Below are 6,359 nucleotides of genomic sequence, written 5' to 3'. Positions count from 1 at the left end.
AAACTTCATGGTCATGAGTTCTGCCATAAGAGTGCCACCGAGTGACTTATCAGCTGAACGAAAACGTTCTTCCACAGACGGCATATATTCCTTAGCACTTTCTGTTTGTGGAATTGTTGACTTGATGTTGTTAGCAACAGTCATCTTAATAAACATAAGGCTCAATCTGGTACTGCGTTCCCATGCTTTATGGTGTGATTTTTCTGCCTCAGTACTATCTTTTGTAAGAGCAGCAGGTTTATCCTCAAGGAGTGCCAAGTCAAGATCCTGAGCACCTAAATGGAAATTGACTTGTTCACTCCATTCAGAAAAATTAACACCAGTGAACAATGTAACAGATGAAGCATGTGTATTCATGGAAACTCCTGCAAAATGAAATAACTATTAGCTCATAACTAACGCGATTCAGATGTAGGCATAATAGTATAATATAGCACTCCTTTGGGTAGATACTATCTTATACTTAACATAATTAAATACCAAACATAAGTAGGTAATAAATATATTCAATTAAATAGAACTGACATCTTTGGATGATCAATATTTATTTAATCAAAATATCTATTAAACCTCATCATGTCAACTAGTTATAGAACAAGACTTTCCTTTGGGTAAGTTCTCAGGTTCTATCATTAGTGACGCCAGTTCTTAATTGGTATTATTATAACTGGCAATTTCTATAAATAATCATTATGTCACTTATGCACTAAATGATTATTCTGATTTTGACCACTTTGGTGATTAACAAAATCATAAATCTCATGTGCATAAATAATTTATAACACATACCTTATGAAAAACAATCAGTCATAGAGCAATTACTTTTATGCCCAAATATCAAATGATTATTTTGTACCAGTAAACTTTAATCGTGCAAAGCCAAAACAGTAAATGATGCACGAAACTTAACCCAATTGAAACCCCTTTATTTCATACTTCAAATATTCAGATCATGCATTTCTGAAAACTTACGCTTACCATTAATTCTTTTTGGCATTGAAACCATGCATGCACAGACAATTAAAGAATGCACACTTTCAAATATTTGTCCCTGCTACGCGTCACATTATTTTTCCCTTCATTAATTTGTAAACACTGCAGAACTATAATGCAAGCATACACTTTCGTGTAAAGTCAACGTTTCATCATCAAAACTCTTCAAATATTTAATCCTTCATGATCAAAATAAATGTGTCAATAATTTCAATCTGGATTGAAGGGAAGACGCTCATATGAATAGTAACAAGGAATTCAAACCAAATATCTCTGTCCATAGTTACGTGGTCTCCGAGGATCATACTACGGACCCCTTTAAGTGTTTTCACATTATTGTTCACGCATGCATGTAAATGAGACAAGCAATTGTTCGGGAATAGGGATGTGGTCTTTAAATGCAATATTACAGCATAATACTCATTTGAACATGAATGTAAATTCCGAACAAGCAACGAAGAGTATGCATGTCCTACGTGCAAATAAAAGTCTCCAGCTAATAATTCAAATGCGTCCATAGGAGTCAAGGCAGGAAGATAGCCTTTGAAATGGTATTAACAAGCTCCTACGAATACCACGATGATGGGAATAGTACCATGACACGAACGCATATCTAGTTAAACAATGTAAACAACAGATAATGCCTAGACCAGAAGCGCCAGAGCCCTTCGGAAGCTCCGTTCAGAATGCGAAAGGGCAAAAAGAAATTTGTCTTTAGGGTAGAGACTATGATTGATATTGACTGTCTCTACGAAGGTCTGGATTTTCACATGAACGGTTCATTCAAACAACAGATTGGATTTCCAATTTGATTGGGCGTCATATCACACTTTTAAATTTATAGGATAAAATAAATAAATCACCCTGTAATGTGTGTTTAACAAGCTTCGCACATATAAAACAGTCCTATAAAAATTGGACTCATAATCTAGGTTCGAGATCCAATTACTGAGAAACGTAGTCGTGTTATGATCCATGCTTCAAAACATTGATTTCGCACAGCAACGTTATGTGCGAGTCTAATGATTCCACGGATCAAAACTCATCCCTGATGCATGCTTCAGATACTGGAATGAAGTCCGACTCAAATTGCCCCAAGTACACAAAACTCAGGAAGCAATGATCACTTAAAATACCCATTATTCCCAGAACTCTGTTAGTGACGCCAAATGGGAATGTCGTAGATGAGAAATATGAGCTCTTGATTAAAAGATTAATCTCGATCAGTAGAAAACAATCCAACAAAGCATGATTATATAGCCAGCAAGAGGTATTTAATCTCGAAACCAGAGTATAAGCAAAGGGCAATCACTCTTAACCCACGATGGGCGTTGTGAAGCATGCGCAGGATTTGTTTCGTGATCATTTCATGAAACCCCCACAATTTCCCGAAGGCTCAATCACATGAGTAAAGCACAGAACATATCAATTACAATCATAGGAAATATTCAGTTATTGATTGTGGCTCCGATACCAAATGTAAAATATAGCTACTAACAGCTAACAGCCCAAAGATCATCAATACAGAATATTTCACAAACAGAACTTTATATGAGATGACATACCTTGATTAATCGCGGAAGATTTAATGGCTGCCATCTACTTTGGTCTGACTCTTGACTGTTCCTCTTCTTCAGAATTCGGTTTCTCTCCTCTTGCCCTCACTTCCTTTATGTGCTTTTTGATGGAGAAGAATGCAACTCTTGTGTGGGAGAGAGAGGACCCAATTCTTTATATATTATTTAACTCTAATCTGGTACGTCCATCATATACCAATTCAACGCTTAAGATTAATGCTTTAATGCTTTTAACACTTTTAACGCTTTTAATGCTTTAATGCTTTAATCGGGTCACATTAAGATTTAGAAACTGCAGATTTCTAACATTCTCCCACTTGACCCGACTATTCATAATATTAAGTGTTGAACATCATACTATGATAAATTGCTGAGAGTTATGGCGGTTGTGCACTATTAATTCAATGCATTCCCTTCCATATACTACAATACCAGCAATCCATCAATTCATACTCATAATTTATATAAAACAGCATAATGGTCCACATAATGTCTTATATCATAATGATTAAACATAATATCTTTATAAGACTTTTTCTTGTTTAAAATTACATAATATACGTACTACTATATTAAAACAAGAGACACATAATTGTATATCAGAAACACATAAAAGAGCTCAGAATGTCACACATCAATTATTATTAATACAACCAAGACCCATTCTTTGAACATGTTCCTTAAATTGTCTTGGTTGTAACCCTTTCGTCAAAGGGTCTGTAATCATAAGTTCTGTCCTGATGTGCATGATTGACATTCTTTGTTTCTGAACCTCATCTTTCACAACAAGATACTTCAGATCTATGTGTTTAGCACCTTTAGAGTACTTGTCGTTCTTTGAGAAAAATACTGCTGCAGAGTTATCACAATAAATTTTCAGCGGCTTGCTAATGGTGTCGACAACCGCAAGTCCTGAAATAAAGTTCTGCAACTATAATGCATGAATTGTGGATCCTTATTGATTCCAATATCATAATCTGATTCTTGCATATAAACCACATAATCATCAGAAATAGCTGACCTACTATTTCTTTGAGGTCTTCTTAATGCTACTTGTTGTGGTTCATGCATATCAGTATTATGTAAGTCATTTCCTTCAAGAAGTACTTCTTCATTTATATGTTGTTCATTATCATCATGCTGTTCTACAACAGCTGGAACAACATTTGGAGTAATAGTGGATGAAGGAACTATTCTAGGCAATGTAACATTTACCCTTGTTTCCTTTATTTCTACTATTTCTCTTCTAGTACTCCCACTGACTTCACCATTCTCAATGAATCTTGCATTACCAGTTTCTAATTGCCTCTCAACTTCATTTACAAACGTCTCAAGGACATTCACAGATTGAGATTTTTCATGAAGCAAATAGACATAACCATAACGGGAAAATCGTCAATAAAAGTGATGAAATACTTTTCTCCATTAAAGGCTGGAGTGTCCATAGGTCCGCAAATATCAGTATGTATTAGTTCAAGAAGCTGGCTGCTTCTAGTGGCTCCTTTCTTATTATGTTATTATGTTTGGTTTGTTTACCTTTAATACAATCCACACATAATTCTAGATCACTAAAGTCCAAATTTGACAAAATTTCATTACTTACTAATCTCATCATTCTTTCTTTGGATATATGACCTAGTCATTTATGCCACAAGAAAGCAGAATTTTCATTCAACATGCTACGTTTTCATCCAACATTATTTACTACATTCAACAAGGAATTCGCATAAGTGTCATTCAGTTTCAATTTATATAAACCATCAATTAGAATACCAGAACCAACATTATCAGCATTCTTATATAAATCAAAACAGCTAGATTCATACATCTAAAACCAGAAATATCCAATTTACTTGCGGAAATAAGGTTTCTAGATAATGAAGGTACATAAAGGGTACTGTATAAGTTTAATACATATCCACTTTCTAGAATTAGACGATAATCTCTTTTTACAGACACGACATTGAACACCCTTTAGTTCCTTCTTTTCCTCATCCTGCCCATTCTTAGCAGGTGCCTTTTCCTTCTTGAAATGACTTGATTTTCCTTTCTTTTCTTTACCAGCTTTATTACTCACAAAACTTATTGAGTGATTCACTTGATTTTTCAAACGTCCTTCTTCCTGAACAAGTCTACTGGCCAATTCATTAACATTCCACTTATCCTTTATAGTGTTATAGTTAATCTGAAAAGGTCCATATTCAGAAGGTAGCGAGTTCAGGATGAACTGGACAAGAAAGGAATCCTCTACTGTAAGTCCCAGGGAGTTTAACCTTGCTGCAAGATTAGTCATCTCTATAATGTGCTCTTGCATAGTTCGCGACCCATCAAACTTCATGGTCGTGAGTTCTGCCATAAGAGTGCCAGCGAGTGACTTATCAGCTGAACGAAAACGCTCTTCCACAGACTGCATATATTCCTTAGCACTTTCTGTTTGTGGAATTGTTGACTTGATGTTGTTAGCAACAGTCATCTTAATAAACATAAGGCTCAATCTGTTACTGCGTTCCCATGCTTTATGGTGTGATTTTTCTGCCTCAGTACTATCTTTTGTAAGAGCAGCAGGTTTATCCTCAAGGAGTGCCAAGTCAAGATCCTGAGCACCTAAATGGAAATTGACTTGTTCACTCCATTCAGAAAAATTAACACCAGTGAACAATGTAACAGATGAAGCATGTGTATTCATGGAAACTCCTGCAAAATGAAATAACTATTAGCTCATAACTAACGCGATTCAGATGTAGGCATAATAGTATAATATAGCACTCCTTTGGGTAGATACTATCTTATACTTAACATAATTAAATACCAAACATAAGTAGGTAATAAATATATTCAATTAAATAGAACTGACATCTTTGGATGATCAATATTTATTTAATCAAAATATCTATTAAACCTCATCATGTCAACTAGTTATAGAACAAGACTTTCCTTTGGGTAAGTTCTCAGGTTCTATCATTAGTGACGCCAGTTCTTAATTGGTATTATTATAACTGACAATTTCTATCAATAATCATTATGTCACTTATGCACTAAATGATTATTCTGATTTTGACCACTTTGGTGATTAACAAAATCATAAATCTCATGTGCATAAACACATACCTTATGCAAAACAACATTCTGATTTTGACCACTTTGGTGATTAACAAAATCATAAATCTCATGTGCATAAATAATTTATAACACATACCTTATGCAAAACAATCAGTCATAGAGCAATTACTTTTATGCCCAAATATCAAATGATTATTTTGTACCAGTAAACTTTAATCGTGCAAAGCCAAAACAGTAAATGATGCACGAAACTTAACCCAATTGAAACCCCTTTATTTCATACTTCAAATATTCAGATCATGCATTTCTGAAAACTTACGCTTACCATTAATTCTTTTTGGCATTGAAACCATGCATGCACAGACAATTAAAGAATGCACACTTTCAAATATTTGTCCCTGCTATGCGTCACATTATTTTTCCCTTCATTAATTTGTAAACACTGCAGAACTATAATGCAAGCATACACTTTCGTGTAAAGTCAACGTTTCATCATCAAAACTCTTCAAATATTTAATCCTTCATGATCAAAATAAATGTGTCAATAATTTCAATCTGGATTGAAGGGAAGACGCCCATATGAATAGTAACAAGGAATTCAAACCAAATATCTTTGTCCATAGTTACGTGGTCTCCGAGGATCATACTATGGACCCCTTTAAGTGTTTTCACATTATTGTTCACGCATGCATGTAAATGAGACATGCAATTGTTCGGGAATAGGGATGT

Source organism: Pinus tabuliformis, chromosome 4_1 (assembly GCF_031772625.1).
Source record: "Pinus tabuliformis cultivar Carrire ecotype Pingquan chromosome 4_1, CPIR1, whole genome shotgun sequence".
NCBI classification, from domain to species: domain Eukaryota; kingdom Viridiplantae; phylum Streptophyta; class Pinopsida; order Pinales; family Pinaceae; genus Pinus; species Pinus tabuliformis.
Note: the sequence above shows the minus strand (reverse complement) of the source record.